The 21,852-nt window shown below is 43.0% G+C and overlaps 2 pseudogenes; one reads left to right on the top strand and one right to left on the bottom strand.

The window, feature by feature from the left end:
• Positions 1 to 574: 574 nt before the first annotated feature.
• Positions 575 to 694, bottom strand: LOC134939174 (5S ribosomal RNA; annotated as a pseudogene).
• A 5,023-nt stretch (positions 695 to 5,717) lies between these two features.
• Positions 5,718 to 5,837, top strand: LOC134937451 (5S ribosomal RNA; annotated as a pseudogene).
• Positions 5,838 to 21,852: the final 16,015 nt, after the last annotated feature.

The following is a 21,852-nucleotide window of genomic DNA, read 5'->3' as shown; positions in this document are numbered from 1 at the left end:
CAGCGTCTGGAGAGTTCAGTGCATTGTCGGCGGCCATTTTAGCGGAGTCCCTATATGCAGACGTGGATTCTCCTTGCATATTATTTGCTCGGTTACATAGATAAAAAATATATAAAATAAGATGCAATTAATATCGTTTCGCCTCGAGTATTCCTAACACTTCATTAAGACAATTATTACATATGGGGCATATATGTCCACTTTTAGTCCAAGGCAATAAATTATGTTTCTTGACAGTGGTAATTCTGTGGAAATTATTTTTCAAAACAATGGGGTGGGAGAAATAAATATCTTTTAAAAGCAGTTTAATAAATATAAGCTATTCATATTGGGAAGATATATATTTTTTTGTGTTATAAAACTGGGTGAATTAGAGTGAATTATGAAAAACGTGATAACATGTGCATATACAGATATATACATATATGCATATACATATCCTATGTATATATATCAAGTTTGTACAGATGTGTGCATGCACCTGTCCATGCCTTAGTGTGTGCCCACTAAGCTGAGTGATCATGTGTGTCGTGTACGTGGGCCTTATTTTGAGACATTAGTGTTTGTTACCTATTTTCTACAGTACTTTAGCTTCCCAGGTGGTCTCCCTCTTGGTACTATTAAAGCCCGACACTGCTTAGCTTCCAAGATCGGACGGGTTTGGGCGTGGAGCCAGTGTGGTATGACTGTATCTATTGGCTTTAAACAAAACACTCATTCTTGTGTCAAACATTTTTATTGTGCTGTGAATTCAGGTGCACATATACATTCAATGTGATTAAAGTGAATGCGGATAAAACGAGACATTTTTTTTAAAAACCTTATAGAAATGGGGCAATTTCATAACCCTCATTGAATCCTGCCGGGTGCATCGTGTTAAGCTGGTAGATCCAAAACATTTCTCTTTGAGATAGTTTGTTCGCCAGATCTCCGCCTCTTTCCCCAATCTGTACGTGTTCGATCGCTTTAAAGGTTAAGTCTTCTGGGTTTGAGTTGTGTTCCAAGATGAAATGTCTATAGATGAGGTGGGTGTCGAGCTTATTTTTGATGCTCCTGATGTGCTCTTGAATTCTTAATTTAAGTGTCCGCTTTGTTTTCCCCACGTACTTCTTCTTACATGTACATTCCAATAAATATATGACAGAGCTACTGTTACAATTAAGGAATTCCTTTATCTTAAATTCTTGGGTATCTCCTGAGTCAAAAAATGTTTTTCTGTTTGAATTCAGGAACTTGCAGATGTTACATCGTCCGCATTTGAATGCTCCTGTGCATTTCAAGAATGTTTGATTGGCTCTTTCCTTAGTGGTGTCACGTAACATGCTGGGTGCAAGATGGTCTTTGAGACTCTTGGATTTGCGAAAGACTATCTGTGGTTTTTCCGGGAGGATTTCTTTCAGTACAGGATCCATAAGTAGAATCTTCCAATGTTCCTTAAGGGATGATTTGATATGGTTCTCATGATGGTTGTAGGTGGTGATGAATGCGGTGGATTCCTTAGGGTCTTCCTTCTTTTTATATTCTAGAAGGTCCTCCCTCTTTAGGGTAATTGTTCTTGCAGTGGCCTTGTCCAGAATTGATTTTGGATATGACTTCTCTTCAAATCGTTTTCTGTAAATGGCTACCTGTTCATTGCAGTCCTCTTTCTTGCTGCAGTTCCACTTAATTCTATGGAACTGAGAGTATGGGATGTTGTCTTTCCATGTCTTTGCGTGGCTGCTTTGGTAGTGGAGGTAGCTGTTTTTATCCACCCCTTTAATGAAGTTTTTAGTTACCACTGACGATCCTTCACCTATTAATACTAAATCCAAGTATTCTTTGGAAATGTTGTTTGTGTTGTAAGTAAATGAGAGATTCATGTCATTAATTTCTAAAAGGTTAAAAAATTCCATAAAAAGTTCCGGGCTGCCATTCCATATTATTAAAATATCATCGATATAGCGTTTGTACAGGATCACATTATTCTTGAAATATTGAGTGTTATACACATAGAGTTCCTCCCATTGTCCCATAAATAGGTTTGCGAAACTTGGTGCAAAAATCGTTCCCATTGCGGTCCCACAGCGTTGAAGATAAAAGTTCTCTAAAAATTTAAAATAGTTTCGACTTAGAATAAAATTCATCACATCACAGATAAAAGCTCTTTGGGTCGTTGTAAGGGTAGGATCCTTATCTAAAAAGTCTTTACATGCCTTAATAACCTTTAGAATGCTCAATGCACGTGTATAGAGATTGAACATCTATTGTAATCCATAAATAAGTATCTTTCCATTCTATGGATTTCATCAGGTTCAATACCATGGTTGTGTCTTTGAGATATGACGGTAATTCCTTAACATATGGGTTTAGAAAAGACCTTGAAAAAGCTGCGCTAGCAGTGAAACGCGTTGGTGACAGACTGGGACTTTTAAACTTCAAGACGTGCCAATTATCCACCTACTGGGAACGGTGACCATTATGGACTAAATCTTGGGAAGATAATTCCATCAGGACCGTGCTACGGCCCAATTCCCCTACCAATACCAGCAAAGGATCACGAAATAAGTGAGAGGATCCCCATTCATATGGAGTGCTAACCGATTGGAGGATCCACCACAAGTGAACTGGTAACACCGTATATCTATTTCCCCAGGATAAGGCCTCATGCAATATACCCAGCATTTTGAAAAAAATCCTTTTCTTCATAAATAAGCAGTGTTGATCTTGGCCCTAATTTTTAATTTTTCTATTTTTATTTATATTTTTATTTTTTGAACTTTGGTACCATATCGTATTACAATTATCTGTTGCAACAGTTACTATCTGTCAATACACATGGAAATTGATGTTTTATGTTTCTAAATAAATTTATCATTATTTAATTAGTCAGTAGCGCTGAATTGATTTTTTCTTCTCTGTTTCTAACAAGGGTTTAACTAGCCCTTCTATTCAGCAGCTTGAGGACTTACAACACATGTCAGCGCCTTTCCTACCTTGGTAGTTTATTTTCCGGGTTTAGAAAAACATCTACATACTCGTACAGTTTAGATGTTAAGGAATCAATTCCAGCGACAATAGGTCTCCCTGGTGGATTTAAAAGGTTTTTATGGATTTTTGGCAGGTAATAGAAAATGGGGGTTATGGGACTAGACTGCATTAAAAATTGGAATTCCTCTTTCGTGATACTTCCATTCCGAAGTCCTTGTGTGAGGAGTATTCTCAATTCTTCTATATATACATCCTTGGGGTCATTCTGTAGTAGTTTGTAGGATTTGGTGTCATCTAGTAGACGATGTGCTTCTTTTACATAGTTGTCTCGATCCAGGATGACTAGTCCCCCCCCCCCCCCCTTTGTCAGCAGGTTTTATCACTATTTCTGAGTTTTTCTGTAGTTTCTTTAGTGCCTCTTTTTCTCTGTTAGGGAGATTTTTTGTGACCACTGGTGCAAGGTCAGTATCGCATAGGTCTCTTTTTACCAGATCATAGAATATGCTGATATGGTTGCCTTTCGATTCCACCGGATAATATTTAGATTTGCGTTTTAATCCTGATCTTGATGTTTCTTCATAGTTTGAAATTATGGCATTATCCGGTGGAATCGAAAGGCAACCATATCAGCATATTCTATGATCTGGTAAAAAGAGACCTATGCGATACTGACCTTGCACCAGTGGTCACAAAAAATCTCCCTAACAGAGAAAAAGAGGCACTAAAGAAACTACAGAAAAACTCAGAAATAGTGATAAAACCTGCTGACAAAGGGGGGGGACTAGTCATCCTGGATCGAGACAACTATGTAAAAGAAGCACATCGTCTACTAGGAGACACCAAATCCTACGAACTACTACAGAATGACCCCAAGGATGTATATATAGAAGAATTGAGAATACTCCTCACACAAGGACTTCGGAATGGAAGTATCACGAAAGAGGAATTCCAATTTTTAATGCAGTCTAGTCCCATAACCCCCATTTTCTATTACCTGCCAAAAATCCATAAAAACCTTTTAAATCCACCAGGGAGACCTATTGTCGCTGGAATTGATTCCTTAACATCTAAACTGTCCGAGTATGTAGATGTTTTTCTAAACCCATATGTTAAGGAATTACCGTCATATCTCAAAGACACAACCATGGTATTGAACCTGATGAAATCCATAGAATGGAAAGATACTTATTTATGGATTACAATAGATGTTCAATCTCTATACACGTGCATTGAGCATTCTAAAGGTATTAAGGCATGTAAAGACTTTTTAGATAAGGATCCTACCCTTACAACGACCCAAAGAACTTTTATCTGTGATGTGATGAATTTTATTCTAAGTCTAAACTATTTTAAATTTTTAGAGAACTTTTATCTTCAACGCTGTGGGACCGCAATGGGAATGATTTTTGCACCAAGTTTCGCAAACCTATTTATGGGACAATGGGAGGAACTCTATGTGTATAACACTCAATATTTCAAGAATAATGTGATCCTGTACAAACGCTATATCGACGATATTTTAATAATATGGAATGGCAGCCCGGAACTTTTTATGGAATTTTTTAACCTTTTAGAAATTAATGACATGAATCTCTCATTTACTTACAACACAAACAAAATTTCCATAGAATACTTGGATTTAGTATTAATAGGTGAAGGATCGTCAGTGGTAACTAAAAACTTCATTAAAGGGGTGGATAAAAACAGCTACCTCCACTACCAAAGCAGCCACGCAAAGACATGGAAAGACAACATCCCATACTCTCAGTTCCATAGAATTAAGTGGAACTGCAGCAAGAAAGAGGACTGCAATGAACAGGTAGCCATTTACAGAAAACGATTTGAAGAGAAGTCATATCCAAAATCAATTCTGGACAAGGCCACTGCAAGAACAATTACCCTAAAGAGGGAGGACCTTCTAGAATATAAAAAGAAGGAAGACCCTAAGGAATCCACCGCATTCATCACCACCTACAACCATCATGAGAACCATATCAAATCATCCCTTAAGGAACATTGGAAGATTCTACTTATGGATCCTGTACTGAAAGAAATCCTCCCGGAAAAACCACAGATAGTCTTTCGCAAATCCAAGAGTCTCAAAGACCATCTTGCACCCAGCATGTTACGTGACACCACTAAGTAAAGAACCAATCAAACATTCTTGAAATGCACAGGAGCATACAAATGCGGACGATGTAACATCTGCAAGTTCCTGAATTCAAACAGAAAAAACATTTTTTGACTCAGGGGATACCCAAGAATTTAAGATAAAGGAATTCCTTAATTGTAACAGTAGCTCTGTCATATATTTATTGGAATGTACATGTAAGAAGAAGTATGTGGGGAAAACAAAGCGGACACTTAAATTAAGAATTCAAGAGCACATCAGGAGCATCAAAAATAAGCTCGACACCCACCTCATCTATAGACATTTCATCTTGGAACACAACTCAAACCCAGAAAACTTAACCTTTAAAGCGATCGAACACGTACAGATTGGGGAAAGAGGCGGAGATCTGGCGAACAAACTATCTCAAAGAGAAATGTTTTGGATCTACCAGCTTAACACGATGCACCCGGCAGGATTCAATGAGGGTTATGAAATTGCCCCATTTCTATAAGGTTTTTAAAAAAATGTCTCGTTTTATCCGCATTCACTTTAATCACATTGAATGTATATGTGCACCTGAATTCACAGCACAATAAAAATGTTTGACACAAGAATGAGTGTTTTGTTTAAAGCCAATAGATACAGTCATGCCACACTGGCTCCACGCCCAAACCCGTCCGATCTTGGAAGCTAAGCAGTGTCGGGCTTTAATAGTACCAAGAGGGAGACCACCTGGGAAGCTAAAGTACTATAGAAAATAGGTAACAAACACTAATGTGTCAAAATAAGGCCCACGTACATGACACACATGATCACTCAGCTTAGTGGGCACACACTAAGGCAGTGGCGCACCCAGAGGGGGTTTCCGAGCACCCAGAAATTTTTTTATTTTTTTTTTAGCTGCATGAGTATTATTAATGGCTGTCTAGCGTCCTCTGCAGCCTGCTGTCTTCCTGGTGGCACTTGTAAGTGCAATAAAAGTTTACTTTATTTTAATTATAATACATACATATATCCATGTGCATACATATATACACATGTATATACATACATACATACATACAGTGTCGGACTGGGGCATGAAGGGCCCACCGGGGGAATGCAGTGATAGGGGCCCATACTTAGGGGTGTGGTCAGCCTACAAAGGGGGTGTGGCCAGCCTCCACAGAGGCTTGAAATACACAACAGTTTAGTGCAGTGTAATGCAACATATCTACCATGTATAATACAAGTGCACAGTCTGGAACCTGATCCCTAGAGGAAGGAGTGGGCCCTCAGGCAGTGGGGCCTACCGGTGGTTTCCCTGGTACCCCTGTGGGCCACTCCGACCCTGCATACATACATATAAACACACACACATATGATAGATAGATAGATAGATAGATATATATACACATGTGTATATGCATGTTTAATATGCTATGTATATGTGTATATGTATGTGTGTATGTATATATATATATATATATATGTGTGTGTGTATATATATATGTGTAGATAGATATATATATATATATATATATATATATATATATATATAAATATATACACACACACACACACACACACACACAGACACACTAGTTTTACGGACCCAGCATATACTGGGTCACCTCAGTCCGCACCCCCGTGATTGGCTCCGCCCAGTTCTGGAAACCCCCCCATGCAAATCCTGCATTTGCCACTGTAAGGCATGGACAGGTGCATGCACACATCTGTACAAACTTGATTTATATACATAGGATATGTATATGCATATATGTATATATCTGTATATGCACATGTTATCACGTTTTTCATAATTCACTCTAATTCACCAAGTTTTATAACACAAAAAAATATATATCTTCCCAATATGAATAGTTTATATTTATTAAACTGCTTTTAAAAGATATTTATTTATCCCACCCCATTGTTTTGAAAAATAATTTCCACAGAATTACCACTGTCAAGAAACATAATTTATTGCCTTGGACTAAAAGTGGACATATATGCCCCATATGTAATAATTGTCTTAATGAAGTGTTAGGAATACTCGAGGCGAAACGATATTAATTGCATCTTATTTTAGACATTTTTTATCTATGTAACCGAGCAAATAATATGCAAGGAGAATCCACGTCTGCATATAGGGACTCCGCTAAAATGGCCACCGACAATGCACTGAACTCTCCAGACGCTGTCAAACAAGAAGAAGCGTCATGTGTCATTCCGGACACGCATACCGGAAGTGGGGCACAGATTACAGAACATTAAGGACGGAAGTGGGGCACGAAGCTCTGAACACAGCCGTTCGAGACGCGATACCGGAAGTGGGGCATTCGCGCATGCGCACTCCGCAGCCGCCGATACAGGAAGTGTGGCGGAAGTGCGCAATAACAACAAGAACTATTCACTACACTGTTTTTAAAGAACTTACTGAACTCGTTTTTTTATACAATTGTCATGGGATGCCTCTCCCTAGCCTAATAGTATTGCTCCATCATTGTTTCTCTGCTACCAATATGAACTATGTATACGATACATTTTTACATTGTTAATTGACAGGAAGTGATGTCACAAATAGTAACCCCTTATCAGTGGGTATATAAGCCCACTCTGCACATTCACTCACTACCCCTTGATGAAGTCAGATAGACGAAACGCGTTGGGATATCCTGTATGACCCTCCATCTTAAGTTAAGCTGTTTTTTATTAATTATAAATTCCTTTATTCTATTTATGTCTTAAGATTTTTATATATCCATTTTTTAGCATATATTCTGTTTTACTACATTTTTATCATATATGTAGTTTTGTGAAAAAACATTTTTTTCTAAAATTAGTGTTTTTTACTTTTTGCAAAATAAATTGTTTTTATTCTTTTACAAAAAAGGTCTTTTTATCATGTCCTTTATAAATTGCATTTTAGTCCACTAAAATTTTTTTTTATATATAAACACCAGTTGGTCGCCAGAGCCCCTACCTACCCATATTCACCTTAACATTATACAGCATCTTACCAATGCTGAAATTTTAGGGGACGGCTGACACCCTATTATTCATAAGGGAGTGTTTTTTACATATAAATATATTTTTCATTTTTAGGTGTTTTTTCCCTCACACGTGGCGCTATACTCCTATTTTATATATATATATATATATATATATATATATATATGGAAATGGTTTTCTTTGGGGGCGCCTATTCATATACCTTTCTATAAGTTAATTCCTTATTACATTAAAAATGTAATATCACAATGGATCGTTGAGTACAACCAAAATTAATTAATTAATAGAAAAGCTAAAAGTGTACACGTATAATATTACTCCATGGACTCAATATATATGTTAGAAATCAATCGTATCTTTTTATTATTGGATCTGAAAGATCAATCCATAAAAACACCCCTTTGATCACTCAGATCCAATAATAAAAAGATACGATTGATTTTTAACATATATTGTGTCCATGGAGTATTATTATATGTGTACACTTTTTAGCTTTTCTATTAATTAATTTTGGTTGTACTCAACTATTCATTGTGATATTTAATTTTTTAAGTGATAAGGAAATAACCTATAGAAAGGTATATGAATAGGCGCCCCAAAAGAAAACCATTTCCATATTTATCTAATAGACCTCCTTCAGGCAGAGGACCAATCTTAGGGGAGCGGCTTTATTTTATTATAAGGTAATTGATACTTGGTTTGGAGAGTAATTTTATATTAAATTCAGAATATAAAAGTTTATAAAGTGCAGTACTAGTTACCAAATATCTTTTATATATATATATATATATATATATATATATAAACACACATGACTTACAGAATTACTGTATATATATAGCGCTCTCAGCCAGTATACAGGGATCAGAGCTTGCAGTTAAATTGCAGGGCTCCAGCTACGCTGTATGACAATGGCCGGTGGGTTAGGGTCGTGGTCAGACTTGGTGATTTAGTTGTTTCGGCAGCATACAGACTCAGGGCAGGATATGATGCTGCCCGAGTTTGGGATATAATGCTGCCTGAGTTTGGTGGTTGTGTGGGATGCCGTCTGAACTCGGCCATTTTTTTAAGGGGCAATCACAAGGGAAAACCATGCCTTGTTAGTAATTGCACCTTTAAAAAAACTCAAGCGGCATTGCATCCTGCCCTCAGTGTTCACTGGCAGGTCCCATTTCACAGCCGAGCTGCAGTGGCGGGTGCACCATCGCTTGTTGTAATGCAGGCTGAGCAGTACTAGGCAGGAACCTTAGTGTTCCCCATTTAAGAGGTTAGCAGGGCTCCTAGGACAGAGCTGAATAACTCTGCAGCAGCAGTGACTGCGCCGCAGAGCTCCTTTGGAAGAGCAGCAGTCACACTTGGATCCGCCGGGTGCTGCTGTACATGCAGGTGCCCATTCAGGGTGTTAGTGACCGTAGTGCCTCTGATGTGTACATAAAACTGAAGCTTTGCTTGTCATGAATATGTAAATATGATTTCCTTTGGCCAACATGTAAACTAATTTTGGTCTATTTAGTTCAATTAAAAAACTTATTTTTGTTACTTTTTTTATTCATAATGTAGAATTTAAAAAGGTAAAAGCAAAAGTGTACTGAATTGGATGTTTTTGAGGGATTCTGGTTAAACCTAAAATGACCTTCTATAATGACTGTGGGATGATAAGTAAGAATAAAGGTAAGGTACCTCTGACCCAAAACGGGATCTGATCTACTAGAAAGAAGCAAGTGTGTGAGAATTTAGGTGGCAGATCTGGGCAGGGGCGTGGTTTGGGTGAACTGTGGCAGTACGGATGGTGTAATGGTTAGCATTAGTGCCTCACAGCACTGAGGTAATGGGTTCGATTCCCACCATGGCCCTAACTGTGCGGCGTTTGTATATTCTCCCTGTACTTGCGTGGGTTTCCTCCAGGTACTCCGGTTTCCTCCCACAATCCAAAAATATACTGGTAGGTTAATTGGCTCCCAACAAAAATTAACCCTAGCGTGAATGTGTCTGTGTGTACATGTGATAGGGAATATAGATTGTAAGCTACACTAGGGTGGGGACTGAAGTGAATGGGCAAATATTTTCTATAAGCGCTGCGGAATATGTGTGCGCTATATAAATAACTGGTAATAAATAAAATAAATAAATAACTGTGGTGGGGGAGCTGTAGAAGATCCTAGTACCAACCCTGGACATGGATTCGGTCGGGATGCCGGCAGTCATGCATCCGATGCCGGTATCCCGACGCCTCTCGGAATCCCAGTGCTGGAACACTGACCGCTGACATCCAGAAGGTAAGTATCAAGGTGACGGTTAGGGTTGGCGTTAGGGTGGGCGTTAGGATTAGGCACTAGAGGAGGTTTAGCTATAGCCTGCTGCCCCCCACCCTGAGTCTTAGCCCTATCCGCCACCCCCTGTGACATAGCGCTAGCCACCTGCCCCACTATCTTAGCCGGTGTCGGTCATGTGATCGCCGGCATCCCGACTGCTGGCTTCCTGTATGACACCCCCTGGACACACTGTATATGTACACATAGGTCTTTTTATACACTGGACTAGAGGCAGAGATACCATTGATGCAGCAGGTGCTAAGGGGCTGACTCAGTGGCGCACCCAGGGGGGGTTTCCGAGTACCCAGAAACCCCCCTCCACTAAAAAAAAAAAAAAAAATTTTTTTTTTTAGCTGCATGAGTATTATTAATGACTGTCTAGCGTCCTCTGCAGCCTGCTGTCTTCCTGGTGGCACTTGCAAGTGCAATACTTGTTTACTTTATTTTAATTATAGTACATATATATCCATGTGTCTACATATATACACATGTATATACATACATATTAACACACACACACGTGTGATATATATATATATATATACATGTGTATATATATGTGTACTGTATGTGTGTGTGTATATATATATATATATATATGTATGCATGTTTAATATGCTATGTATATGTGTATATGGGTTCACTACGACCTCCCGGCGGCCGGCCTCCCGGCGACCAGCATACCGGCGCCGGGAGGCCGGCCGCCGGCTTACCAACAATGTGGCGAGCGCAAATGAGCCCCTTGCGGGCTCGCTATGCTCGCCACGCTACGCGCGCCACACTATTCTATTCTCCCTCCAGGGGGGTCGTGGACCCCCATGAGGGAGAATAAGTGTCGGTATGCCGGCGGTCAGGCTCCCGGCGCCGGTATGCTGGTCGCCGGGAGCCCGACCGCCGGCATACTGAAGACCACCCATGTATATGTATGTGTGTGTGTATGTGTATATATATATATATAATGTGTGTGTGTGTAGATATATGTATATATATATATATGTAGATATATATATATACACACACACACAGACACACTAGTTTTACGGACCCAGCATATACTGGGTCACCTCAGTCCCCACCCCCGTGATTGGCTCCGCCCAGTTCTGGAAACCCCCCCATGCAAATCCTGCGTTTGCCACTGTGACTGATGCACAGACCAGCAAAGACATATCCCCTGCACCCTCTCCGTGTCTCTCCCTATCACCCACTGCCTCCTCCTGTCACCCTCTGCCTCCCCCATGCCTTCCATTGTAACCCACTGTCTACCCTATACCTTATGCTGTCACCTTCTGCCTCTACCTGTCACTCACTGCTGTGTGGCATTTTGTGAACTTGGGTTGGGGTGGAGGAGGGGGCCCAAATTAAATTTTTGTACCTGGGCCCACAACTTACAAGTTCTGCCACTGCACTAGACAATCTATGGAATACAGTATTAATAATTAACACTATAGACAATCTAGAGTATAGACTGTATCAAACATTATTTAGCTAATATAAATAAATAAGTGGTTAGCAATGTTTAAACATCCCAAAATACATAAATAAATAAATATACAAACATAATAGAACTAGTAGAGACAGAACTGCACTTTCTAAGCGTACATTATCCCACCTTATGGTAAGGTGTCTGTCTCTTCTTCCTGGCAGCCCACACAGCAATCTTGGTAGAAGAAGCTGCTACCGCTAGGCTTTTTTGTTATAGGTCTCATAAATTGGCCCAAAAACTATGGTCCCACCACACCTTTGATGCTATTCTGAGGTTTGAATCTTAGCTGAATGTGCTAGAGCACTAATGTCTTTGCACAGTGAACCTCAGAGTGTATGGATTCAATCCATATGCGAGTTCAGCCCCAGAAGATCATTGTCTGCTGATGGATGCACCAGTTAGGTAAGTGGAAAAGTGATAAAAGGGATACTGACTGGGCTATGAGAAGAGAGAGGTGCATATGCAGGCATGTGCAAACAAGAAACGAATGGAGAACAAAGGTGGCAGAGGCCAGAGTTTTTCAAAACTTAGGTAAACATGGTAGGTAAGACTCAATGCCATGGATAGGACCAATGACAGGATCAAACCTGCAAAACATGCATAAATACAAGGGTGTACACATTCCCTTTTCATAAAAGTTGGGAGGTGTGGTGTATATACTGTATATGTATTTATTTATACAATGCTGCTTATATATACAGAGAGAGAGGACTGATTTCTAATGCTGCATCTCTTCCCAGCCAGACACCCAGCAGCGTGTGACATGTGCTGGGATGGTGGGAGAGAGGCAGCTGCAGAAGTCAGTCCTCTCTCCCAGCCCAAAGTCCTCTCTCTCCCTGCTGTCTGGAACTTGGGGTGGGGGTGGGGGAGGCAGCGGGACTTCGGCCCATGACAGGCACATCCATCTGGCCTGGGTAGAGGCTTCCTCTTCATGGTGAGTATGTTGTGTACCCTGAAGGCTGGGTCTTCTAACAACTGGCAGGGTCAGGAAGATGGGCGGCTACAGCTACGGTAGCGGGGTATTGGGGATCTGACGCCACAATTGTGAGTCAGTCCCCACCAGCAACAGCAGAAAGGAGGAGCCAAAGGTGAGAAACGGGGTGGGGAAAGGCCCCCTCCTCTCCTCTGGTCTCCTTTGTTGCTGCTGGGACTGCCCGCAGCTACTAATAATGAGTCAGTCTCAATCATTATTAGTACTGCCCACAGCCGATAGACCCGCATCTGAGAGCGGAACTAGGGACAGTGTGTGGGAGCCCCTAATGTGTGGGGGCCTCGGGACAACCGCCCCTTTCGCCCCTCCTATAATCCGACCATGGTCAGCAGTATCAGTATATAGCCTCACTAGGCACTGATTTCCATTGAAATCTGCCTTGACCAATATGCAATACATGGCATGTCATCTCATGAATCACACTTGTTTTCTTATAAACTGTGGAGTCATGAGCAGGGCTGTCATACATCATTGTTTGTTCGTTAATACCCAGCTCTTATTTTTTTAATTTAACAGTTATTTATTTTGCACACACATATCACACAGTGATTTACAGAGAATATTTCAGTTATTCAATCCCTGCACCAGTGGCGTTTACAGTATACCACCCAGCTACACATATACACTACAGTTATTTATTTATTTTTTGTGTTAAAAGCCATTTAAACTACAGATGGAGCCAGCGTTATTTCACCAGGCGCAGGCATGCACTCCCGGCGTGACTAAGTGATGCGTTCGCCTAGTTACACCGGGAATGCATGAGCCGCTTCCCATTCAGATCATTTCTGTCCGGGCACGTGGATGGAGACCCTCTCCATTAAAGTGAATGGCGAGTAGAGATGAGCGCCTGAAATTTTTCGGGTTTTGTGTTTTGGTTTTGGGTTCGGTTCCGCGGCCGTGTTTTGGGTTCGACCGCGTTTTGGCAAAACCTCACCGAATTTTTTTTGTCGGATTCGGGTGTGTTTTGGATTCGGGTGTTTTTTTCAAAAAACACTAAAAAACAGCTTAAATCATAGAATTTGGGGGTCATTTTGATCCCAAAGTATTATTAACCTCAAAAACCATAATTTACACTCATTTTCAGTCTATTCTGAATACCTCACACCTCACAATATTATTTTTAGTCCTAAAATTTGCACCGAGGTCGCTGTGTGAGTAAGATAAGCGACCCTAGTGGCCGACACAAACACCGGGCCCATCTAGGAGTGGCACTGCAGTGTCACGCAGGATGTCCCTTCCAAAAAACCCTCCCCAAACAGCACATGACGCAAAGAAAAAAAGAGGCGCAATGAGGTAGCTGTGTGAGTAAGATTAGCGACCCTAGTGGCCGACACAAACACCGGGCCCATCTAGGAGTGGCACTGCAGTGTCACGCAGGATGTCCCTTCCAAAAAACCCTCCCCAAACAGCACATGACGCAAAGAAAAAAAGAGGCGCAATGAGGTAGCTGTGTGAGTAAGATTAGCGACCCTAGTGGCCGACACAAACACCGGGCCCATCTAGGAGTGGCACTGCAGTGTCACGCAGGATGGCCCTTCCAAAAAACCCTCCCCAAACAGCACATGACGCAAAGAAAAAAAGAGTCGCAATGAGGTAGCTGTGTGAGTAAGATTAGCGACCCTAGTGGCCGACACAAACACCGGGCCCATCTAGGAGTGGCACTGCAGTGTCACGCAGGATGGCCCTTCCAAAAAACCCTCCCCAAACAGCACATGACGCAAAGAAAAAAAGAGGCGCAATGAGGTAGCTGTGTGAGTAAGATTAGCGACCCTAGTGGCCGACACAAACACCGGGCCCATCTAGGAGTGGCACTGCAGTGTCACGCAGGATGTCCCTTCCAAAAAACCCTCCCCAAACAGCACATGACGCAAAGAAAAAAAGAGGCGCAATGAGGTAGCTGTGTGAGTAAGATTAGCGACCCTAGTGGCCGACACAAACACCGGGCCCATCTAGGAGTGGCACTGCAGTGTCACGCAGGATGTCCCTTCCAAAAAACCCTCCCCAAACAGCACATGACGCAAAGAAAAAAAGAGGCGCAATGAGGTAGCTGACTGTGTGAGTAAGATTAGCGACCCTAGTGGCCGACACAAACACCGGGCCCATCTAGGAGTGGCACTGCAGTGTCACGCAGGATGTCCCTTCCAAAAAACCCTCCCCAAACAGCACATGACGCAAAGAAAAAAAGAGGCGCAATGAGGTAGCTGACTGTGTGAGTAAGATTAGCGACCCTAGTGGCCGACACAAACACCGGGCCCATCTAGGAGTGGCACTGCAGTGTCACGCAGGATGTCCCTTCCAAAAAACCCTCCCCAATCAGCACATGATGCAAAGAAAAAGAAAAGAAAAAAGAGGTGCAAGATGGAATTGTCCTTGGGCCCTCCCACCCACCCTTATGTTGTGTAAACAAAACAGGACATGCACACTTTAACCAACCCATCATTTCAGTGACAGGGTCTGCCACACGACTGTGACTGATATGACGGGTTGGTTTGGACCCCCCCCAAAAAAGAAGCAATTAATCTCTCCTTGCACAAACTGGCTCTACAGAGGCAAGATGTCCACCTCATCTTCACCCTCCGATATATCACCGTGTACATCCCCCTCCTCACAGATTATCAATTCGTCCCCACTGGAATCCACCATCTCAGCTCCCTGTGTACTTTGTGGAGGCAATTGCTGCTGGTCAATGTCTCCGCGGAGGAATTGATTATAATTCATTTTAATGAACATCATCTTCTCCACATTTTCTGGATGTAACCTCGTACGCCGATTGCTGACAAGGTGAGCGGCGGCACTAAACACTCTTTCGGAGTACACACTTGTGGGAGGGCAACTTAGGTAGAATAAAGCCAGTTTGTGCAAGGGCCTCCAAATTGCCTCTTTTTCCTGCCAGTATAAGTACGGACTGTGTGACGTGCCTACTTGGATGCGGTCACTCATATAATCCTCCACCATTCTATCAATGTTGAGAGAATCATATGCAGTGACAGTAGACGACATGTCCGTAATCGTTGTCAGGTCCTTCAGTCCGGACCAGATGTCAGCATCAGCAGTCGCTCCAGACTGCCCTGCATCACCGCCAGCGGGTGGGCTCGGAATTCTGAGCCTTTTCCTCGCACCCCCAGTTGCGGGAGAATGTGAAGGAGGAGATGTTGACAGGTCGCGTTCCGCTTGACTTGACAATTTTGTCACCAGCAGGTCTTTCAACCCCAGCAGACCTGTGTCTGCCGGAAAGAGAGATCCAAGGTAGGCTTTAAATCTAGGATCGAGCACGGTGGCCAAAATGTAGTGCTCTGATTTCAACAGATTGACCACCCGTGAATCCTTGTTAAGCGAATTAAGGGCTGCATCCACAAGTCCCACATGCCTAGCGGAATCGCTCCCTTTTAGCTCCTTCTTCAATGCCTCCAGCTTCTTCTGCAAAAGCCTGATGAGGGGAATGACCTGACTCAGGCTGGCAGTGTCTGAACTGACTTCACGTGTGGCAAGTTCAAAGGGCATCAGAACCTTGCACAACGTTGAAATCATTCTCCACTGCACTTGAGACAGGTGCATTCCACCTACTATATCGTGCTCAATTGTATAGGCTTGAATGGCCTTTTGCTGCTCCTCCAACCTCTGAAGCATATAGAGGGTTGAATTCCACCTCGTTACCACTTCTTGCTTCAGATGATGGCAGGGCAGGTTCAGTAGTTTTTGGTGGTGCTCCAGTCTTCTGTACGTGGTGCCTGTACGCCGAAAGTGTCCCGCAATTTTTCTGGCCACCGACAGCATCTCTTGCACGCCCCTGTCGTTTTTAAAAAAATTCTGCACCACCAAATTCAAGGTATGTGCAAAACATGGGACGTGCTGGAATTTGCCCATATTTAATGCACACACAATATTGCTGGCGTTGTCCGATGCCACAAATCCACAGGAGAGTCCAATTGGGGTAAGCCATTCCGCGATGATCTTCCTCAGTTGCCGTAAGAGGTTTTCAGCTGTGTGCGTATTCTGGAAAGCGGTGATACAAAGCGTAGCCTGCCTAGGAAAGAGTTGGCGTTTGCGAGATGCTGCTACTGGTGCCGCCGCTGCTGTTCTTGCGGCGGGAGTCCATACATCTACCCAGTGGGCTGTCACAGTCATATAGTCCTGACCCTGCCCTGCTCCACTTGTCCACATGTCCGTGGTTAAGTGGACATTGGGTACAAATGCATTTTTTAGGACACTGGTGAGTCTTTTTCTGACGTCCGTGTACATTCTCGGTATCGCCTGCCTAGAGAAGTGGAACCTAGATGGTATTTGGTAACGGGGGCACACTGCCTCAATAAATTGTCTAGTTCCCTGTGAACTAACGGCGGATACCGGACGCACGTCTAACACCAACATAGTTGTCAAGGACTCAGTTATCCGCTTTGCAGTAGGATGACTGCTGTGATATTTCATCTTCCTCGCAAAGGACTGTTGAACAGTCAATTGCTTACTGGAAGTAGTACAAGTGGGCTTACGACTTCCCCTCTGGGATGACCATCGACTCCCAGCGGCAACAACAGCAGCGCCAGCAGCAGTAGGCGTTACACGCAAGGATGCATCGGAGGAATCCCAGGCAGGAGAGGACTCGTCAGAATTGCCAGTGACATGGCCTGCAGGACTATTGGCATTCCTGGGGAAGGAGGAAATTGACACTGAGGGAGTTGGTGGGGTGGTTTGCGTGAGCTTGGTTACAAGAGGAAGGGATTTACTGGTCAGTGGACTGCTTCCGCTGTCACCCAAAGTTTTTGAACTTGTCACTGACTTATTATGAATGCGCTGCAGGTGACGTATAAGGGAGGATGTTCCGAGGTGGTTAACGTCCTTACCCCTACTTATTACAGCTTGACAAAGGGAACACACGGCTTGACACCTGTTGTCCGCATTTCTGGTGAAATACCTCCACACCGAAGAGCTGATTTTTTTGGTATTTTCACCTGGCATGTCAACGGCCATATTCCTCCCACGGACAACAGGTGTCTCCCCGGGTGCCTGACTTAAACAAACCACCTCACCATCAGAATCCTCCTGGTCAATTTCCTCCCCAGCGCCAGCAACACCCATATCCTCCTCATCCTGGTGTACTTCAACACTGACATCTTCAATCTGACTATCAGGAACTGGACTGCGGGTGCTCCTTCCAGCACTTGCAGGGGGCGTGCAAATGGTGGAAGGCGCATGCTCTTCACGTCCAGTGTTGGGAAGGTCAGGCATCGCAACCGACACAATTGGACTCTCCTTGTGGATTTGGGATTTCAAAGAACGCACAGTTCTTTGCGGTGCTTTTGCCAGCTTGAGTCTTTTCAGTTTTCTAGCGAGAGGCTGAGTGCTTCCATCCTCATGTGAAGCTGAACCACTAGCCATGAACATAGGCCAGGGCCTCAGCCGTTCCTTGCCACTCCGTGTGGTAAATGGCATATTGGCAAGATTACGCTTCTCCTCCGACAATTTTATTTTAGGTTTTGGAGTCCTTTTTTTACTGATATTTGGTGTTTTGGTTTTGACATGCTCTGTACTATGCCATTGGGCATCGGCCTTGGCAGACGACGTTGCTGGCATTTCATCATCTCGGCCATGACTAGTGGCAGCAGCTTCAGCACGAGGTGGAAGTGGATCTTGATCTTTCCCTAATTTTGGAACCTCAACATTTTTGTTCTCCATATTTTAATAGGCACAACTAAAAGGCACCTCAGGTAAACAATGGAGATGGATGGATTGGATACTAGTATACAATTATGGACGGGCTGCCGAGTGCCGACACAGAGGTAGCCACAGCCGTGAACTACCGCACTGTACTGTGTCTGCTGCTAATATATAGACTGGTTGATAAAGAGATAGTATACTCGTAACTAGTATGTATGTATAAAGAAAGAAAAAAAAACCACGGTTAGGTGGTATATACAATTATGGACGGGCTGCCGAGTGCCGACACAGAGGTAGCCACAGCCGTGAACTACCGCACTGTACTGTGTCTGCTGCTAATATATAGACTGGTTGATAAAGAGATAGTATACTCGTAACTAGTATGTATGTATAAAGAAAGAAAAAAAAACCACGGTTAGGTGGTATATACAATTATGGACGGGCTGCCGAGTGCCGACACAGAGGTAGCCACAGCCGTGAACTACCGCACTGTACTGTGTCTGCTGCTAATATATAGACTGGTTGATAAAGAGATAGTATACTCGTAACTAGTATGTATGTATAAAGAAAGAAAAAAAAACCACGGTTAGGTGGTATATACAATTATGGACGGGCTGCCGAGTGCCGACACAGAGGTAGCCACAGCCGTGAACTACCGCACTGTACTGTGTCTGCTGCTAATATATAGACTGGTTGATAAAGAGATAGTATACTCGTAACTAGTATGTATGTATAAAGAAAGAAAAAAAAACCACGGTTAGGTGGTATATACAATTATGGACGGGCTGCCGAGTGCCGACACAGAGGTAGCCACAGCCGTGAACTACCGCACTGTACTGTGTCTGCTGCTAATATATAGACTGGTTGATAAAGAGATAGTATACTCGTAACTAGTATGTATGTATAAAGAAAGAAAAAAAACCCACGGTTAGGTGGTATATACAATTATGGACGGGCTGCCGAGTGCCGACACAGAGGTAGCCACAGCCGTGAACTACCGCACTGTACTGTGTCTGCTGCTAATATATAGACTGGTTGATAAAGAGATAGTATACTCGTAACTAGTATGTATGTATAAAGAAAGAAAAAAAAACCACGGTTAGGTGGTATATACAATTATGGACGGGCTGCCGAGTGCCGACACAGAGGTAGCCACAGCCGTGAACTACCGCACTGTACTGTGTCTGCTGCTAATATAGACTGGTTGATAAAGAGATAGTATACTCGTAACTAGTATGTATGTATAAAGAAAGAAAAAAAAACCACGGTTAGGTGGTATATACAATTATGGACGGGCTGCCGAGTGCCGACACAGAGGTAGCCACAGCCGTGAACTACCGCACTGTACTGTGTCTGCTGCTAATATATAGACTGGTTGATAAAGAGATAGTATACTCGTAACTAGTATGTATGTATAAAGAAAGAAAAAAAAACCACGGTTAGGTGGTATATACAATTATGGACGGGCTGCCGAGTGCCGACACAGAGGTAGCCACAGCCGTGAACTACCGCACTGTACTGTGTCTGCTGCTAATATATAGACTGGTTGATAAAGAGATAGTATACTCGTAACTAGTATGTACTGTATGTATAAAGAAAGAAAAAAAAACCACGGTTAGGTGGTATATACAATTATGGACGGGCTGCCGAGTGCCGACACAGAGGTAGCCACAGCCGTGAACTACCGCACTGTACTGTGTCTGCTGCTAATATAGACTGGTTGATAAAGAGATAGTATACTACTAATATTATATACTGGTGGTCAGGTCACTGGTCACTAGTCACACTGGCAGTGGCACTCCTGCAGCAAAAGTGTGCACTGTTTAATTTTAATATAATATTATGTACTCCTGGCTCCTGCTATAACCTATAACTGGCACTGCAGTAGTGCTCCCCAGTCTCCCCCACAATTATAAGCTGTGTGAGCTGAGCAGTCAGACAGATATATAATATATATAGATGATGCAGCACACTGGCCTGAGCCTGAGCAGTGCACACAGATATGGTATGTGACTGACTGAGTCACTGTGTGTATCGCTTTTTTCAGGCAGAGAACGGATATATTAAATAAACTGCACTGTGTGTCTGGTGGTCACTCACTATATAATATATTATGTACTCCTGGCTCCTGCTATAACCTATAACTGGCACTGCAGTAGTGCTCCCCAGTCTCCCCCACAATTATAAGCTGTGTGAGCTGAGCAGTCAGACAGATATATATAATATTATTTATATATAGATAATAGATGATGCAGCACACTGGCCTGAGCCTGAGCAGTGCACACAGATATGGTATGTGACTGAGTCACTGTGTGCTGTGTATCGCTTTTTTCAGGCAGAGAACGGATTATAAATAAAAGTGGTGGTCACTGGTCACTATCAGCAAAACTCTGCACTGTACACTACTGAGTACTCCTAATGCTCCCCAAAATGAGTAAATCAAGTGTCTAAACGGAGAGGACGCCAGCCACGTCCTCTCCCTATCAATCTCAATGCACGTGTGAAAATGGCGGCGACGCGCGGCTCCTTATATAGAATCCGAGTCTCGCGATAGAATCCGAGCCTCGCGAGAATCCGACAGCGTCATGATGACGTTCGGGCGCGCTCGGGTTAACCGAGCAAGGCGGGAAGATCCGAGTCGCTCGGACCCGTGAAAAAAAACATGAAGTTCTGGCGGGTTCGGATTCAGAGAAACCGAACCCGCTCATCTCTAATGGCGAGCGCCCGTCCAAACGAAGATGCTCACAGTGACTAGGTGCACCCAGACAGGTGCGCCTAGTCACATAAAGAGCCAAGATAAAGAAGGCTCCATCTAGGGTTTAGGGGTAGGTGTCAGGAGCCTTGGTGTTGGGATGCCGCTGTCGGTATTCTGTCGGCATCCCAAGTGCTGGGATCCCGATACCATCTCTTTTCTTCACATTGCACGTTGTACTTCCATCCTCACTGTATGCTATGCAAGTATGCTGTACCTCCACTGGTTGTGCACCCTGCTAGTAGCAATCTACACAGTGCGGCCCAGGTGGCTGCCTCGAATGATTCCTCCATGGACTGGATGAACGGCATGTGAATCTATCAGTACAGTTTATATTATACTATTACATTTGTCAATTCTCCCATATATGCCTCGGATCCGTGTATGACTTATCTCCCACAGCATAATCGTCATAGTGCGCCCAACATGTCTGCCTCACCTGATGTGCTCTTGGATAAGATGAAATATAACATTAGGACAATTCAACCTCTCTTTTTGTGTCATCTCTTCTAGGTATGGCCTAGTCCACCCACCCAGGGTAATCCTATATAGTGCGCCCAAGTCGTCTACCTCACCTGTTACCTTTAA

Source organism: Pseudophryne corroboree, chromosome 6, assembly GCF_028390025.1.
Source record: "Pseudophryne corroboree isolate aPseCor3 chromosome 6, aPseCor3.hap2, whole genome shotgun sequence".
NCBI lineage: Eukaryota > Metazoa > Chordata > Amphibia > Anura > Myobatrachidae > Pseudophryne > Pseudophryne corroboree.
Note: the sequence above shows the minus strand (reverse complement) of the source record. Positions and strands in the feature narration are given on the sequence as shown.